Source organism: Tamandua tetradactyla, chromosome 26 (assembly GCF_023851605.1).
Source record: "Tamandua tetradactyla isolate mTamTet1 chromosome 26, mTamTet1.pri, whole genome shotgun sequence".
NCBI lineage: Eukaryota > Metazoa > Chordata > Mammalia > Pilosa > Myrmecophagidae > Tamandua > Tamandua tetradactyla.
The window spans coordinates 38055537-38075041 of NC_135352.1; the positions used below are offsets into that span (position 1 = coordinate 38055537).

Consider the following 19505-nt stretch of genomic DNA (forward strand, 5'->3'; position numbering starts at 1 on the left):
AACAACTAATGGCTTTCTTGGGTTGTTGGGGTATTAGATACCTTTTATTCCCAACTTAGTCCAATGCTAAAACTTTACATATGCTAATTATGAAAGGTTGTACTTGGAAATTGGAGGACCTCCAGCAGGATGCTTTTGAAAAAGCAAAACGAGTGATAGCACAAGCACAAGCACTCGGAGGTGTAAATCCAGAACCTCCCTGTGAATTGGATGTAGTCAACTCTGATAGAGGCTTTGGATGGGGTCTGTGACAGAGGCAACATTCTAAATGACTGCCCTTCGGCTTTTAGTCACAATTATGGAAAGGAACAAAACTGACAAACAGCCTCCTGGAAAAGCAATTGTGTGCTGCATATAATGCCTTATTGCAAGTAAAGGGATCTCTGCAAAGATGACCAATCACCTTAAAAATGGCCATCCCTATTCAGGCATAGAAACCAGCATGGCTTTTAAGCCATGCTCTGACAGTGCCTAACTGAGCAGACTGACCAAATGGGAAGCCTACCTGCTACAGTGTCGCATTTTCAATACCAGCCCTCTGTGTGCAGAAATCATAAGATTCTCAGACCAGTGTCCTATGTAGAAGACTCAACAGCTAAAGTCACTGCACATGAAAAACTTGATGAAATGCTAACGCTATAAAACACAGGTACAATTCCCAAGTCTGTTTGGTACAATGATTGATCTGCTAGTGGGCAGCCTCCCACATGGACAGCTGTGGCAGTACAAATCAGTACTGACACTACATGGTGGGAAACTGGTGCCATGGAAAGCAGTCAGTGGGCTAAATTCAAAGTGGTATGAATAACAGTGCAAAAACGAGGAGTTGCGGTATTTGTATTGACAACTGTTCTGTTTACAAAGGCCTTACAACCTGGATGGCAATCTAGAAGCAAGAACAATGGACAACGGATTCATTCACTGCTTCTAGGGACAAGAATCCATGGAAAGACATCTGAGATGCCTTCCAATGATGAGTTCCAGCTGCCAACCACATGTCAGCAGACAGTGGACATAATTGAAGACTGCCCTTCATGGCCCCTGCATCAACCATGTAGGCTCTCATACCAGATGTGGCACATCAACTAGTCTTAAATCCTGAGGACCCAGATGCAAGTGAGCCACACCAGTCCCCTTCTACTCTCAGATAGGGAAAGGTATGCTCTTACTGCTGTGGATGCAGCCACAGGACTGTTGTTAGCCTTCGCAGTGGGGAAGGCTAACTGATGGGCCACCTTCAGATGTTTGGAGAAAGTGAGCATTCTGTATGGAGTGCCAGAACAGATAGACAGTGACTGGGGGGCCCTTTCACTGGGAAGAGAGCTGAAATGATAGTCACGTGGATATTCCATCTGCCCTTCCATACCACAGGTGCAGGCTTTATTGAAAGAATGAATAGTTTGTTAAAGGAACAGCTAGAAAATGAAGAGTTCCTTGCACCAGTGGACTAAAAAATTACCAGACCTTAACTCACTTGAATGCCATGCTGCAGGCTGCAGCCCCAGCTCCTATTGAAATGCTAATGAAAGGACTGATGCCAGCCCTGAGAATACAAATAAAAGGGCCTGCTTCTTTACAGCCTAAAATGGGGAGCAAAAATAAACTGTTGTTGCCTATGCCTCAGACCATTCAAATAGAAAGTGAGGTCCTTTGGCATTATTGCTGGTCTATGCTGCCAAACCCATTGGGAATCTTAATCCCGTGGAGAATAGGAGTCATCCAAAATACTGTAATCTGACAGAAAAATGCCTGTTAAAACTTGTATCACCAATCTAGTCCCACAGGAATTCTATATATAATCATGTGGACCCTTCTAATGCCTAGGATAATGATTAATGCCACAGTAGAGGACTCACAAAATTTTCAAGGGGAAAATATCTGATATTTAATAAGAGGATATTATGAAAAATAGTACACCACCAAATTAGACAACCTGAATGAAATGGGCAAATTTCTAGAAACAAACCATCTAACTTACTCTAGAAGGAAAAATAATATCTCAACAGACCAGTTTTAAGTTAAGAGTGAATTAGTCATCAAAAACCTCCCAACAATGAAAATCCCGGAATCAGATGGCTTGGCAGGTGAACTTTACCAAACATTCATAGAAGTAATACTAATCCTCCTCATGTCTTCCAAAAAATTGAACAGGAGGGAACAGTACCTACCTCATTTGATGGGGCCAGCATCACTATAATGTCAAAGCCAGATAATGATACTACAAGAAAAAAATTACAGATCTGTTTCTCTCATGAATACAGATGCAGTTATCCTCAATGAACTATGTGCAAATTGAATCCAACAGCACGTTAAAATATGGACTATGATCAAGAGGATTCTGTCCTGAATATGTGAGGATGTTTCAACACTAGCAAATAAAATAGTGTAACACAGCACATTAATAAAATGAAGGGAAAAAACTGCCTGGTCATTTTAATTGATGCTGAAAAGACATTTGACAAAATCCAGCATCACGTCTTCATAAAAACACTGAGAAAAATAGAAATAAAAGGAAGCTTCCTTCACAGGGTAAAGGACATATATGAAAAATCCACAGCTGACATTGTACTCAATGGTAAAGGACTGAAAAATGTCTCTCTAAGATTTGGAATAAGACAAGAATGCTCACTGTCACCACTGTTACTCACTATTTTTCAGAGTGGTCTAGCAAGAACAGTTAGGCAAGAAAAGGGAATAAAAAGGCATCCAAATTGGAAAGGAAGAAGTAAAACTTCCACTATTTGCAAATGACATGATTCTATTTGTAGGAAGTCCCCCCAAATATACAACAGCTACTAGAGCTAATAAATCTAGTTAGCAAACTGTTTAGCTACAAGGTCAATATGCAAAAATCAGTTGTATTTCTATATAGTACTAATGAACAATGTGAAGATGAAATCAAGAAAAATATTCCATTTCTAAGAGCAAATAAAAGAATCAAATGTCTCAGAATAAATTTAACCAAGGATATAAAGGACTTATACATGTAAAACTACAAAACTTTGCTAAAAGAAATCAAAGAAGATCTAAATAAATGGAAGCATATTACATGTTCATGGGTCAGAAGACTAAATATTATTAAGATGTCAGTTCTGTCCAAAGTGATTTACAGATTCAATGCAATCACATTAAAAATTCCAACAGCCTACACTTCAAATATAAAGAAACAAATTGTCCAGTAAGTTTTGATATGCTGTTTTCTCATTTTCAGTCATATCAAGATATTTGCTGATTTCATTTGCAATTTATTCTTTGACCCACTGATAGTTTATGTGTGTTATTTAATTTCTATATATTTGTGTATTTTCCAGTGCTCTGCCTATTACTGATTTCCAGTATCATTCATTATGGTCAGATAAGATGGTTTTCATAATTTCAATTAAAAATATTATTGAGACTCTTCTGTGACCCAAAATGATATCTATTCTAGAGAATGATCCATGAGCACTTGAGAAGAATGTATATCCTGCTGTTTTGGGATGCAATGTTCTGTATATGTCTGTTAGGTCTAAATCAATTAACATATTTTTCAAGCATCCGGGGAAAGAGACCTTGGTTCCAGAAGGCCAATGACATTCAGTGTTTTTCTCTCAAATGGGAAGACGTGGTGCATGCAGTGACAGTCTGCTAGCTTTTTCTCCCATCTTCTTGATTCATGAAACTCCCCCAGGAGCATTCTCCCTTATTCATCTCCAAAAGTCACTGGCTGCTCGACTTTGTAGTTCTCTCACCATTCTGTCATGGTTCTGTGGCTCTCTCCTCACTCTCAGAAAAGAAAAAAATAATCTCTAAAATGTCTCCTCTTTTATAGGACTCCAGTAAACTCATCAAGACCCATGTAGAATGGGTATAGACACAGCTCCATCTAATCAAGTTTAATACCCACAATTGACTGAGTGACATCTCTGTGGAGACAACTGAATCAAGTTTCCAACCTATAGTACTAAATAGAGATTAGAAGAAACCATTGCTCCCACAAGATTAATTAGGATTAAAACGTGGCTTTTCTAGGGTACATAAATCTCTTTGAACCAGCACACATGGTGTATCTTTTCTGCCTCTCTTTTCCTTTATTGCAACCTCCTTTTCTGTATAATTGATTTTTTGTGATGTGTCTTACTAAGCTAATTATCATTTCTATTTCTGTATACTTAAAAAAAGATATTTGCTTTGTGGTTACCCTGACTAACATCTATAAGCTTCTAATATGAAACAATACCCACTTAGCTTTGATAGCATACATATTCTCTGCTCCCGTATTGCTGCTTCCCTTCTTTATGTTGTTTTGTCCTACATTACCTGTTTATATTCTGCATGTACATTATCAGGAAATATGACTTTTATTTTTCAGTTGCATTATGACTCATTAAAGAGAAGAACTACATATTGATGATGCAGTACTACTGGGTTTTGCTCTTACCCTTTAAGTTATTCTTACTTATACTCTTCATCTCTTGACACTATTCCAAGTCACTTATAACCTTCATTTCTTCACACTATTCCAGGCCAGAGGCCATTCTCTTCTGTCTTTTCCTTTCATCCTGAAGAAATCTCTTCTGTGATTCTCGTGGGGCAGGCCTTTTTTTTTCATTTTTATTTTTTGCAAAGTCTCTCAACTTCTGTTTATTTCTGGATATTTAAAATTTTTCCTCACTTTTGAAGGATGATTTGGCTGGATAAAGAATTTTGACTGGCAGTTTTTCTCTTTCAGTACCTTAATTATAGCAATCCACTGCCTTCTCCCCTATGGTTTCTCTTGAGAACTTGGCACTTATTCTTATTGAGGATTGCTTGTATGTTACAAGTTGCTTTTCTCTCACTGCTTTAAGAATTTTCTCTTCATCTTTGGCATTTTACTTTCTGATTAGTATGTGTCTCAGGGTAGTTCTCTTAGGGTTTATTCTGTTTGGAGTACATTGCACTTCTTGGACATTTAAGTTTTTCATAAGAGTGGGGAAATTTTCAGCCATTATTTCTAAAATATTCTTTGTACACACTTTCCCTTCTCTTCTCCTTCTGGGTCAGCCATAACACATGGTTTTATCCTCTGTACCTTCACTCAAATACTTGAAACACTGCTCATTTTTTTTCTTTTTCTACCTGTATTCTTAACTATATGATTTCAATTTTCTTATCTTCAAGTTCACTGATTCCTCTCTGGGAATGTTGATCTGTTCTATTTACTTTTGTGCATAATTTTCTCCCCAGTCCCTATGCCTTGTTTAAATTTTCTCCCTCACTCAGCATTCCTTACACTTTTCAGTTCTGGAACAGGTCCTGTCACACAGCAGCTCAGTTTCCTCTTCTCTTATTTTTATGTGAGGCTTTTCTTTCTCTGGTTTCTCCCATTATTGTCTCGTACGCTGAGGAGCAGAAAATTCTACTTTGCAATCAATTTATCCAGCAGAGACTTGATAGAGTGTGCAGACCTCTTAACAGCAATCTGCCACAGTCTCACCACCACCCACCACCAACTGGGTCTCTTTTGTATGTGGCATTTCTCAGAAGCTTGTGTTCTCCCCTGGGTCTCTGCGGACTTGTATCCTTGTTCTTGGATATGTGTGGGTTTCTAACTCATTGTGAATGACTCTGTAGTCTGTATCCACATCTGGAAGGGACTGGGCCACGCTGCCTCTGTGTGACTTCCAAATTGTACAGGACTGAGTGATGGGATGGAGTCCAACCCAGTGCATCCAGGAAAGAAATCCCCTACCTGACCTTCGAGATTATTTTCTTTTACTTTGATTCAGCATTTGTGTGTTTGTGTACACTTTCTCCAGTCTTTATCGTTCTCCAGCATTCTAAGCAAGTTGGATTTACCTTGAGCAGTTTGGGGTTGTAACATGTTGCCACTTTAATGATGTTACTCCTATAGTTCATTTCTCTTGTCTTGAATAATATCTCTGTGTTCACATACCGTAGTTGCTTTATTGATTCACATATTGAAGGGCATCTTGATTGCTTCCAATATTTGGTTGTTATGAATACAATATTTATAAACATTCACATGTAGGTTTTTGTGTGGACATAAGTTTTCAAATCATTTGTGTAAATGCCCAGTAGCATGATTGTTGGAACATAAGGTAAACTGTGTTTAGTATTCTAAGAACCTTCCAAACTGTCTTCTAAAGTGGCTGCATGATTTTGCTCCAGCTAACAATGAATTAGAGCTTCTATTACTGCACATCCTTATCAGCAACTTTGCATTTTCTTTTATTTGGATTTTAGCTTTTCTAACAGGTGTATCTGGCATCACATTGTTATTTTAATTTGCAATTTCCTAACAACAAATTATGCTGAGCATTTTTTATATGCTTATTTGCCATCTGTACATCTTTGATGAGGTTCCTGTTTAGATCTTTTCCCCATTTTTAATTGGGCATTCATAAGGATCATTTCCTGTGAGAATCCAATAATTGTTGAATTATAAAAGTTCTTAGTATTTTTTGGCCGTGGACCTCAAGGTCTGCAGCCTTCAGGTCCTGCCCCCTTGCCCCCTTCCCCCCTGAGGTGGGACACACAAAACTGAACACAGGTGGCCACAAGGCTGCAGAGAGTTTCTTGTTGGGGATTATTGTCTCATAAGGATATATCTGCGGAATTCACTTGGGAAGAATGGCAGCTACTGGATTCTATGCAAAAGTACCTCTATAGGGACAAGATACTGGAATACTATAACAACTTAGTGGGATAGCATGGTACAAACCAGATTTAATTTTCAAGTTGGACCAAAGAAAGCCATGGATAATAGGTGCCAACATTTCCAATCAGAGATATTTAGCAGGCTGGGAAGAGTGGTACCAGAAAAATCAAGATGAACTTGAAAGTGTTGAGAGGCTATGCTTATAATGCTTTTGGAAAACTTCACTTGAGCACAAGACATGTTTCTTTGAAGCAAAGACCCCATAAGTATAATAAACATGGAAAAGATATGATACTAAACTCAGGCTTTGCCAGAAGTTATACGAGAAAGAATCCCAAGAAGTTTCATGGATATGAGGATTCATATTTTCCTAAGTGTCAAAGACTTGATATAGTAGAAATAATTTCTGTATGCACTGAACGTGGGAAAGCTTTGTTGTAAATCACAGCTCATTATACATCTCAGAATTTATACAGGAGAGAGGCCTTATGAGTGTAGTAAGTGTGAAAGAGTCTTCAGTGCCAAGTCAAGACTTAAGGCTCATCAGAGAGTTCATACAGGAGAAAAGCCCTATGCATGTGATGAATGTGGAAAAGTCTTCTCTTTCAGGTCACAGCTCACTGTCCACCAGGAATTTTATACAGGAGGGAAACCCTATGGTTGCTGTGAATGTAGAAAAGCCTACAGTTAGAAGTCACAACTTATTTTATGCCAGTTAAATCATACGAGTGAAATCCTATGAATGTAGTGAATATGGGAGAGCCTTTAGTTTGAAGTCACCATTGATTGTACACCAGAGAACTCATACTGGAGTGAAACCCCATAAATGCAATGAATGTGGGAAAGCCTTTATGGGTAAGAATACCCATCCTTGTACACATAGAATACATACAATACAAACCTTATAAATGCAGTGACTGTGGGAAAGCCTTCAATATGAAGATATCATATTGCACATCAGGGAATTCTCATATAATGCTATGACTGTGCGAAAGCCTTTAGTAGAAAGAGCAGCCCACTGCACAACTGAACAAGCTCATGCAAGAGAGAAACCCTATGGATGCAATGAATGTGGGAAAGCTTTCAGCGGCAAGTCATACCTAGTTATACATAGGTGAAAACACACAAGGGAGAGACCCTATGAGTGTACTTTCTGTGAAAGAGCCTTTTGTGGGAAATCACAGCTCAATATATATCACAGAATTCATTCGACAGAAAAGCCCTATGAACGCAATGAATGTGAAAAAGCCTAGCTAAGGAAGGCGTTACTCCAGATACCAGAAAACTCATTTAAGAGAGAAACCTTTTAAATGTAGTGAATGTGGGAAAACTTTCACTCAGAAGTCATCCATCAGTGAACATTAGAGAATTCATACAGGAGAAAAATCATGGAAATGCTCTGAATGTGGGGAATTTTTTTTTATTGTTGGAATTCAGGGTTTTGTATATATCAGAAAATCTACAAGTGAGGAATCAGAATGATGAAGTGAATGTCAGAATTATTCTCACAAAAACACATCCTCAGGAGAATTAAGATAATCATATAGATAGGATATACAAGCAGAAGGTTCTAAAAATACACTGTTATGGTCAGGTTCATATGTTAACTTGGCCAAGTGGTGGTATCTGTTTGTCTAGTTGGGCAAGTGCTTGCCTGTTTGTTGCTATGAGGACATTTCATAGAATTAAATCATGATAATGTCAGCTGGATCTACAGTTGATTCCATTTGTAATCAGCCAATGCAAGTGTCATCTGCAGTGAGTGATGCTTAATCTAATCACTGGAAGCTTTTAAGGAGGATTCAGAAGAGACAGGGTCTCTTCCTCCTTGGACTGGCGAACCTCTAGTGTGGAGTTCGTCCAGACCCTCCATCAGAATCATCAGCTTTATAGCCTGCCCTACAGATTTTGGACTCTACATTCCCATGGTTATGTGAGACACTTTTATGAATTTTATATTTATAAATATTTCCTATTGATTCTGTTTCTTTAGAAAATCTTAACCAATACAACTTGGTACTAGGAATGGTTCTCAAGAAACAGAATCTTAAAAATGGGTTTTTATGAATGGTTTTCTACTCAGACTGGACTCAGAGTCACTAAGCACTCTGATTCCCATAATCAGAATGACACTCCCAATCTATGGCGTAAGTTGGCAAAAGAGATAGTCAAAATATCACCATTCGATTATTCTATTGCTTCACTTGTATGAAGCCAGGCTCTGGGGAATAATATTTTTGACACCTTTACAGAGTTTTGTGCAAATAGGAGGTATAGAGATGTTTGCTGGTTGTTGTTAGATACAAGATACATTAATGAGTGAAAGGGATAGGCTTAAGGCTTCAAACAAGAAGCTTAAGTGCCATCTGATGGATGTAGAAGTTTCTATGAGTATCTTGAAGGAAAATCTTATTTCCTGTAGCCGTAGATTTGAGTTCTCGGAAAATCAGACTCAAAATCTTATTGTTAGGGGAGAAAATTTACAACATAAACTGAAATCTCAATCTTGAATAGTGTCTGCCATTAAATTGAGGGCATTAATTGGAAATGAGTGGGACCCTGAAAAATGGGATGGTGACATATGGATTGATAATGATGTCAGGGGTGAGGTTGAAACCCTAGGTCATACTGAGTCTTCTCTAGATAAACCTGTAATAGTCTGCCCTGGGGACATAGCCACCCCACCTCCAGCCTGCCTTGAGGTATTGGCCACCCAACCTCCACCTGAAGAGATTAGCCCTGGAGTGATTAATCCTGTTCCACCAGATGAAACTGCAAATGAATACCCTAAAGCAAATGGCTTAGAAGATATTTCTAATTGTTTTCATGACCTACCCCCACGACCCCTCATTTCTTCCAGACTTATAACTAGACTAAAGTCCCAACAGGTTCCTGAAGGTGAGGTACAAAGTATCACACATAAGGAGGTACATTATACTCCAAAAGAACCATGTTGGTTTTCCAATTTATATAGGCAGAAATCAGGGGAATATGTATGGCATTGGATTTTAGGGGGGTGGGATAATGGCGGGAGGACTATAAAGCTGGATGAGGCTGATTTTATTGATATGGGCCCACTAAGCAGAGGTTCTGCATTCAATGCTACAGCTCGAAAGGTTAAAAAAGGTATTAACAGTTTATTTGGATGATTGGGTGAAACATAATCAAAAGGTAGCCGACATTACCTGAGGCTAAAATGTCAGAACCGCCCTGGTATAATGTAAATGAGGGGATCTAGAAGCTTAGAGAGATTGGAATATTACAGTGATTTATTATGAAAAGCCTGCTCTTACACCCCAAGAATGTCTGGAGGATGCATCTTTTACCAGAACTGTGAGAAATAAATTTGTGAGACTAGCACCATCATCCCTGAAGAGTGCTGTAGTTGACATTCTCTGTACATCAGATATTACTGTGGGAACTGCTGTCACTGAGCTGGAATTCTTAAACACAATGGGGATGAATGGATCCCAAGTTGGCAGAAGCCAGGTAACAGCACTTAATCGTCAAAGACAGGGTGGACGTGGCTATTATAACAGACAGCAAACTCAAATCAGGAGTCAAAATAATCTCACTCACAGAGATTTGTGGCATTGGCTAGTAAATCATGGAGTACTAGAAATACAATAGATCGGCAGTCTACTAAATTCTTGTTTGAGCTGTAAAACAAAAGAGTTCTAGGTCAAGTGAACAGAAGTCTAACCTGAATTACAAAAATAGTCATGGCCCTTTAATCAATTTCCATACTTGAGACAGTTTACAGACCCTGAACCCCTTGAATGAAGATGAAGCAGGTCCCTTTGGGGGAGAACCCTGTTACACTGCCACAAATCTATACTGTTAATCTTCCTCCAAGCCTTCCCCAAAAAGACTGATAGTCTTTTACCAGGGTAACTGCACATTGAGGAAAAGGATATGATCAGATATTTCAGGGATTATTAGACACTGGTTCAGAAGTGACATTAATTCTAGGGGACCCAAGATGTCACTCTGGTCATGGGGGCTTATGGAGGTCAGGTGATCAACAGAGTTTTAGCTCAGGTCATCTCACAGTGGGTCCAGGGGGCCCCCAGACCCATTCTGTAGTTATTTCCCCAGTTCCAGAATGTATAATTGGAATAGACATACTGAGCAACTGGCAGAATCCCCAAACTGGGTCTCTAAATCATGCAGTGAGGGGTATTATGGTGGGAAAGCCAAACGGAAGCTACTTAAATTGCCTCTACCTAGTAAAATAGTAAATCAGAAGCAATACTGGATTCCTGGAGGGATTGCAGTGATTACTGCCACTCTTAAAGACTTGAAGGCTGCAGGGGTGGTGATTCCCACCACATCCCCATTCAAGTGGGATTCTATTCCTATTTGGCCTGTGCAAAAAATAGTTGGGTCTTGTAGGATGACAGTGGACTATTATAAGCTCACCAGGTGTTAACTCCAATTACAGCTGCTGTTCCGGATGTGGTATCATAGCTTGAGCAAATAATACATCCCCTGGTACCTGGTATGTGGCTATTGATCTGGCAAATGCTTTTTTTCTCAATAGCTGTTAGTAAGGATGACCAGAAACAGTTTGCTTTCAGCTGGCAAAGTCAGCAATATATTTTCACTGTCCTACCTCAGGGGTATATCAACTCTCCAGCCTTATGTCATAATCTTGTCTGCAGGGAGCTTGATGGTTTCTCCCTCTGACAAGACATCACACTCGTCCATTATATTGATGCTATCATGTTGAATGGACCTAGTGAGCAAAAAGTAAAAAGTACTCTAGACTTACTGGTAAGCCATTAGCATGTCAGAGGATGGAAGATAAATCCAACAAAAATACAGGAGCCTTCCACCTCAGTGAAATTTCTAGGTGCTCAGTGGTATGGGGCTTATCAAGATACCCCTCCTAAGGTGAAGGAGAAGTTGCTGCATCTGGCCCCTCCTACACCCAAGAGGCACAATGCCTAGTTGGTCTCTTTGGATTTTGGCGACAACATATTCCTCATTTGGGTGTACTACTCTGCCCCATTTATTGTGTGACCAGAAAAGCTGCTAATTTTGAGTGGGGACCAGAACAAGAGAAAGTTCTGTGACAGGTCCAGGCTGCCCTACAAGCTGCTCTGCCACTTGGACCATATGATCCAGAAGATCCAGTGGTGCTGGAAGTGGCAGTGGCAGATGGAGATGCTATCTGGAGCCTTTGGCAGGCCCCTATAGGAGAATCACAATGCAGCCCCTTAGGATTTTGGAGCAAAGCCTTACCATCTGCTGCAGATAACTACTCCCCTTTTGAGAAACAGCTTTTGGCCTGCTACTGGCCTTAGTAGAGACTGGATGCTTAACCTGGGGCCACCAAGTTACCTTGAGAGACCTGAGTTGCCTATCATGAGCCAGGTGTTGTCTGACCCACCAAGCCATAAAGTTGGGCAGTACAGTAGCACTCTATCATAAAATGGAAATGGTATATATAAGATAGGGCCAGAGCAGGTCCTGCAGGCACAAGTAAGTTACGTGAGGAAGTGGCCCAAATGCCCATGGTCTCCACTCCTGTCACAATGCCTTCTCTTTCCCAGATCAGAGCTATGGCTTCTTGCGGAATTCCTTACAGTGAATTGACTGAGGAAGACAAAACTCAGGCCTGGTTTATAGATGGTTCGGCACAATATGCAGGTACCATCCAAAACTGGACAGTGGCAGCACTACAACCCCTTTCAGGGGTGTCCTTGAAGGACAGTGGTGATGGGAAATCCTCCCACTGGGCAGAACTTTGAGCACTGCACCTGGTTGTTCATTTCGCTTGGAAGGAGAACTGACCAGAGATGTATTTGTATACTGACTCATGGGCTGTTGCTAGTGGTTTGACTGGATGGTCAGGGACTTAGAAAGACCATAATTAGGAAATTAGTGATAAAGAGGTCTGGGGAAGAGGTATGTGGATAGACCTTTCTGAGTGGGCTAAAAACATGAACATATTTGTGTCCCATGTGAATGCACACCAGAGGGTAACTTCAGCAGAGGAAGGTTTTAATAATCAAGTGGATAAGATGACCCATTCTGTGGATACCAGTCAGCCTCTTTCCCCAGCAACTCCTGTCATTGCCCAATGGTCTCATGAAAAATGTGGTCATGGTGGTAGGGATGGAGGCTATGCACAGGCTCAGCAACATAGACTACCACTCACCAAGGCTGACCTGGTTACAGCCACTGCTGAGTGCCCAATCTGCCAGCAGCAGAGACCCACACTCAGCCTCCAATCTGGCACCATTCCCCAAGGTGACCAGCCAGCTACATGGTGGCAGGTTGATTACGTGGGACCACTCCCTTCATGGAAGGGGCAGTGATTTGTTCTAATGAGAATAGATACATACTCTGGATATGGGTTTGCTTTCCTTGCATGTGGTGCTTCTCCAAAACTGCCATCCATGGGCTTACAGAATGCCTTACCCATCATCATGGTATTTCACACAGCATTGCTTCTGATCAAGGAACACACTTCACAGCAAAGTAAGTGTGGGAATGGGCACATGCTCATGGAATTCTCTGGTCTTACCATGTTCCCCATAATCCAGAAGGACCTGGATTGGTAGAATGGTGGAATGGCCTTTTAAAAACTCAATTATGGTGCCAACTAGGTGCCAATACTTTGAAGCGCTGGGGTAATGTTCTCGAGGAAGTTATATATGTTCTGAATCAGTGTCCACTGTATGGTGCTGTTTTCCCCATAGCCAGGATCCATGGGTCCAGGAACCAAGGGGTGGAAATGGGCATGGCATCACTCACTATTATGTCTAGCGATCCACTAGGAAAATTTCTGCTTCCTGTCTCTGAGACCCTGAGCTCTGCTGGTCTACAGGTTTTAGTTCCAAATGGGGGAGTGCTTCCACCTGGAGAAACAACAGTGATTCCACTGAATTAGAAGCTAAGACTACCACCTGGTAACTTTGGGCTACTCATGCCCCTGGATGAACAAGCCAAGAAGGGGATTACATTACTGGCTGGGGTGACTGACCCTGACTATTCGGGGGAAATAGGACTGCAACTACACAATGGAGGTAAAGAAGAGTTTTCCTGGAATATAGGGGATCCCCTAGGTCGTCTTTTAGTACTACCATGCCCTGTGATTAAAATCAATGAAAAACTGCAACAAACCAATCCAGACAGGACTACCAATGGTTCTGAAACCTCAAGAATGAAGGTTTGGGTCACTCCACCAGGCAAAGAACCAAGGCTAGCTAAAGTGCTTGCTGAGGGTAAAGGAAACATGTAACGGGTAGTGGAAGAAGGTAGTGATAAATATAAACTATAACCACACAATAAGTTATAGGATTGAGGACTTTAATGCTGTTTTGTTCGTGTTATACTATTTAAGTTGTAAGATATCAAGTTTAAGAATGAATATTACCCAAGGACTTGACCCTATTCTGGTGAGATTTAATGAGTTTCTGGTTATGTGTAGGACAGCTGAGTATTGTTAGGTGAGGAAAAAAATGCATCTTTTATAATTTTCTACTTAGAAATTAGGTGTTGTTTAAGGTGATGGGTATATCTGCCAAGTTGACAAGGGGTGGACTGTCATGGTCAGGTTCATGAGTCAACTTGGTCCGGTGGTGGTACCTGTTTGTCTGGTTGGGCAAGTGCTGGCCTGTCTGTTCCTATGAGGACATTTCATAGAATTAAATCATAGTCATGTTGGCTGCATTCACAGCTGATTCAATGTGTGATGCTTAATCTAATCACTGGAAGCCTTTTAAGGAGGATTCAGAAGAGACAGGCTCTCTTCCTGCTTCAACTGGTGAGCCTCTCCTGTGGAGTTCATCCAGACCCTCCATCGGAGTCATCAGCTTCACAACCTGCCCTACGTATTTTGGACACTATGTTCCCATGGTTATGTGAGACTTTTATAAATTTATATTTATGGATATTTCCTGTTGACTCTGTTTCTCTAGGGAGCCCAAACTAATACAAACTGATTTCAGAGTTTGGTATGGGTTACAATTCGACAATTTTAGGTTTTTACATCTAGCTGCTCTAAAAGGCTAAAAGAAATATAAATTTAATGATTCAGCAATCATATTCATTTGTTAAACCCTACCATCTCTGTATAACAGCACTATCACTTTTTTTTTTTTTTTTTTTTTTTTTTTTTTTGCATGGGCAGGCACCGGCAATCAAACCCGGATCTCTGGCATGGCAGGCAAGAGTTCTGCCACTAAGCCACTGTCGTACCACCCTCCACCATCACCTTTCTTCTTTCTATCCCACTCTTTAGTGTTATTAGGGCTATAGCCATTCTAACTTTCTCATGTTGGAAGGTGCTGTCAATAATATGGGTTAGGGAGATTGTACTAGCTGGTATTCTGGAGAGGCTGGGCCCTTAGCATTATAATTTATAACTAAAACAAAATAGCTCATAATGAAAGGATACAGTTTCACTTCAAATAACTTTTTACTACTTACTCAGTATTCTGCAAAAGCAGGTTTAGCAGTCCTTAAGGGCTTGCTCCTAAGGGAACCCATCCTAATGAATGGTTATTGTATCTTTGAATTTCAGTATCTGTTTCCCATTTCATTGGTAAGTGTACTCCAGTTTACTTTGGAGAAATGCGTCTCTCTTGTGTGCATACTTGTGGAAATGCCTTTTATGTTAGCCAAAGATGGGCATTAGGCCCATTGTTAGGTAATAGGATCCTCACCTCCAGTATTTTAAGTCTGCAATTCAGTCTCTCATGAATCAGGGGAGAAATGCGGGAATTTATTTAGTCTTGCCCAAGAGTTCTACTGAAATAATCAATGCGTTCCTACTAAATTATTTCTAGAGCAACTCTAGAAGCTGTCCATTTTTGAACCCAACTGCCTGGCCTTCTGTGTCCTTCCTGAGATACTTCCAATAAAATGTTTCTTCTGCATGAAAAAAGAGTAATTAGTATGTTTTGGATCAAGTCATTCAGCAATAAAAGGCCAGAAGCAAGTTTTGGAATTATTTTCTCCCCATAGGTGCATAGTACTTTCATTTACTCAACAGTGTTTTCCACAGACCATTTAAAAGTTTTTATAAAGTGCAATCTATCAAGGTATTCCTTCATGGACTGTTCCATTGGTGTAATATTCAAAACTCATTGCCCAGCAGAAGTTGTTCTAGGCTTTCTCAATTTTTAATTCTGGAAGTTTAATAGTTTATTTTTTACATTTATGTCTCTAATCCATTCTGAGTTAATTTTTGTAAAAGGTATAAGTTCTATGTCTTTGCATGTTTAATTTTCAGTACCATTTGTTGAAAGGATGATCAATTCTCCACTGAATTGCCTATGTTAAGCTGACAAAGATCAGTAGATGTTATATGTGTGAGTCTATTTTTGGGCTCTCTATTCTGTTATACGGATCTATTTGTATATTCTTTGACCAATACCATTCTGTCTTGATTATCACAGCTTTAGAGTACATCTTAAAAACATGTAGATTCCACATGAGAGACCCCTGGTTTGATCCCCGGACCATGCACACACACACACCCAAAAAAGCCATGTAGAATGAGTCCTTCAAAATTCTGATTTCTTTCATCAGAATTTTGTAGTGTTCCACATGTGTTACTGTTGTATATATTTTGTTGTATTTATCACTAAGGTTTTAGTTTTTGGAGCTATTGCAAATGGTTATATTTTGTTTCAAATTCCAACTCTTCATGGATGGCATGCAAGAAAGCAATTGACTTTTTATAAAAAACCTGATTCTGAGACCTTAATAGATTCACTTACTTGTTCTGATACCTTGATATATTCACTTATTAGTTCCAGTTTCTGGTCAATACCTTGGGATTTTCTTTACAGACAACATCATCTGTGACCAAAGGCAGTTTCATTTCTTCCTTTCTAATTTGTATGCTTTTTATTTCATTTCTTGTATTATTTTCCTAGCAAAGTCTTTGCAGTGCGATACTGAATAGGACTACTATGTGAAGACATCCTTATCTTACCCCCATGGTGGGTGAAAAGCATCCAGTTTATCATCACTACATATGACATTAGCTGTAGATATTTTGCAGGTGTTTTTAATCAAATTGAGTAAGTTTTGCTCTATTCTTAGTTTGCTGAAAGCTTTTATAATGAATGCATATTACATTTTGTCAAGTAATTTCTCTGAATCCATTGATATTACCAGATGAATTTTCTCCTTTAATCCTTTTATGCGGTGGATTACATTAATTTTCAAATATTGAATCAACTTTACATATCTGGAATAAACCCCACTTGGCCATGGTGTATAATTATTTTTGTGCATTGTTGTACTTGATTCAGTATTTAATATTCTGTTGAACATTTTTATGTCTATATTCAAATTGATCTGTAATTTTACTATCTTGTATTGTTTTTGTATTTTTTTAGTGTTAACATAATGCTGACCTCAAAGAATGAGTTAGGCAGTTTACATATGCTTCCATTTTTTTAGAAGAAATTGTAATGAATTGATATAATTTCATCCTTAAATGGTAGAATCCACCCTTTAAACATTCTGGGTCCAGGACTTTCTTCTGTAATATTATCAATCATTGATTCAATTTCTTTAATTGGCAGAGAGGGCCATTCAGAATGTCTGTTTCTCCTTGGGTGAGTCTGAGTCATTTATACCTTACAAGGAATTTGAACAATACATCAAATTTGTGGGCACAGAGCTGGTCAGTTTTCCTTTCTTATCCTTTGGTATCATTAGTGAATGACCCATCTTTTATTAGTGTACTGGCAATTTGTATCTTTGTTCCATTTATTTGTTTGTTTGTTTGCTTGCTTGCTTGCTTGCTTGCTTATTTTGGTTATCCTGTCTATAATTCCATGCATTTACTTGATTTTTTCAAAGAACCAGCCATTGCTTTCATCAATTTTCTCCATTTTTTCTGTTGTAAATTTCACTGATTTCTGTTCTGACTTTTACTTATTTTGTTCTGCTTTCTATAGATGTAATTGGCATCTTTCCCTAGTTCCCTGAGGTGGAAGTTTAGATGGATTTTAGATCTTTCTTCTATTCTAATATGAGCACTTATCTCAACCAATTTACTCTAAACACTCTTCCTGCAGTTTAAAAGTTCTAAGCTGTATTTTCATTTTGTTAAAATTATTTTTAAATTTCTTTTGTTAGTATTATTTTGATGCATACATTGTTTAGAAATATGATGCTTAATGTCAAAATATTTGATAATTTTCAAACTATTGTTCTGTTATTGACTTCTGGTTTAATCCATTGTGGTCTGAGAACATATTTGTATTATTTCCTTATGAATTTAAATACATTTTATTTATTTAAGTGTCAGGTTATTCATTAAATAAAAACATTTATTTAAATATGTTTCATTATATTTTATGAACCAGAATACATTTTAGCTTGGTGAATTTCCCATGTGAGCTTGATCAAATGCGTATTCTGTTGTCTTTGGAAGGAATAGCCTATAAATATTAGCTAGGTCCCACCGACTGATAGTACTCTGCAAATGAAGTATATTCTTACTGTTATTCTGCATGCTATTACAAGGATGTTGAATTTTCTAACATAATAGTAAACTTGTTTTTCATTTTGCTTTGTTTCCTCCTTGCACCTTGATTATTTATTTATTTTTTTTTACATGGGCAGGCACTGGGAATCGAACCCAGGTCCTCTGGCATGGCAGGCAAACATTCTTGCCTGCTGAGCCACCATGGCCTGCCCAGCTTGATTGTTTTTTGCCTCAAATGTTTTGACTCCCTGATATTAAGTCCATGCACATTAAAAATTGTTATTCTTTCTTGGAGAAGTGACTACTTTATAATTGTGTAATTCCCTCTTCATTCATAATTTTCTTTGCTTTAAATTATGCTTTGTCTGAAATTAAAATAGTTGCTCTAACTTTTTTTATTCATTTGGTTAACAAGGTATGTCTTTTCTATCTGTTTTAGTTAGCTAATGCTGCCAGAATGTGATATACCAGAAATGGAATGGCTATAATAACACGGATTTGGTAAGTTACAAGTTTACAGTTCCAAGGACATAAAAATGTCCAACTAAGGTATCCAGAGAAAGATACCTTGACTCAAGAAAGTCCAGTATGGAAAGGCACATGGCTGGTGCCTACTGGTGCTTTGACTTCTGGTTTCAAACAGCTTCCTTGGGGGCATTTTCTTTTTGCATCTCTAAATGTCTTTGTCAGCTCAGTAGCTTTTTCCCTCTTGAAAGACTTAAGAGACTTCAGAAAATAATCCACCTTGAATGGGACATATCCATGGAGATATGTCCCCACCTAATCAAAAGGTCCAATCCACAATTGGGTGGGTTACATCTCCATAGAAACAACTTAATCAAAAACATCTCACTCAACAATATTAAAACAGGGCTAAAGAACATGGATTTTCTGGGATACACAAGTTTCAAACTGGCACACCTTTCCTTTAATTTTAACCTATCCTAACAATGTTTAAAGTGTGTTTCTTATAGATAACATAGAGTCAGGGCATGTTTTTAAAAAATATTCTGACAGTCTTATCTTTTAACTGGTGTATTTAATTAGCACAATAATCATATAGCTGAATAAACAACTTTAACATTTATAGCTATTTTTATCACTGCAGTTGTTTTTTTTTTCCTTCCCCTCTTTGCTAGTTTTTGCTTTAGCATTTACACTATACATTTATTAACTGACTTCAATCCACCTTCAAATAACACCAATTTCACATGTAGTGCAAGTATCTCATAAAAGGGTACTATCAATTCCTCTCTCCAACCCCTTATGACACTGCTGTCATTTGTTTCATTTATCCATATGCTATAATTACCTAGTACATTTGTTATTACAATTGTGGACACTTGATTTTAGATAAATTAATAAGAAAACAAATATTTTATTTCACCTTCAGTAAAT

General features: G+C 38.7%; 2 pseudogenes across 1 annotated transcript in view; one reads left to right on the forward strand and one right to left on the reverse strand.

Moving 5' to 3' along the window:
* LOC143669763 (disintegrin and metalloproteinase domain-containing protein 20-like) overlaps positions 1–19505 on the reverse strand; it is a 74470-nt pseudogene that overhangs the window by 39573 nt on the left and 15392 nt on the right. The window lies entirely within an intron of this gene.
* LOC143669814 (uncharacterized) lies at positions 90–8227 on the forward strand (annotated as a pseudogene).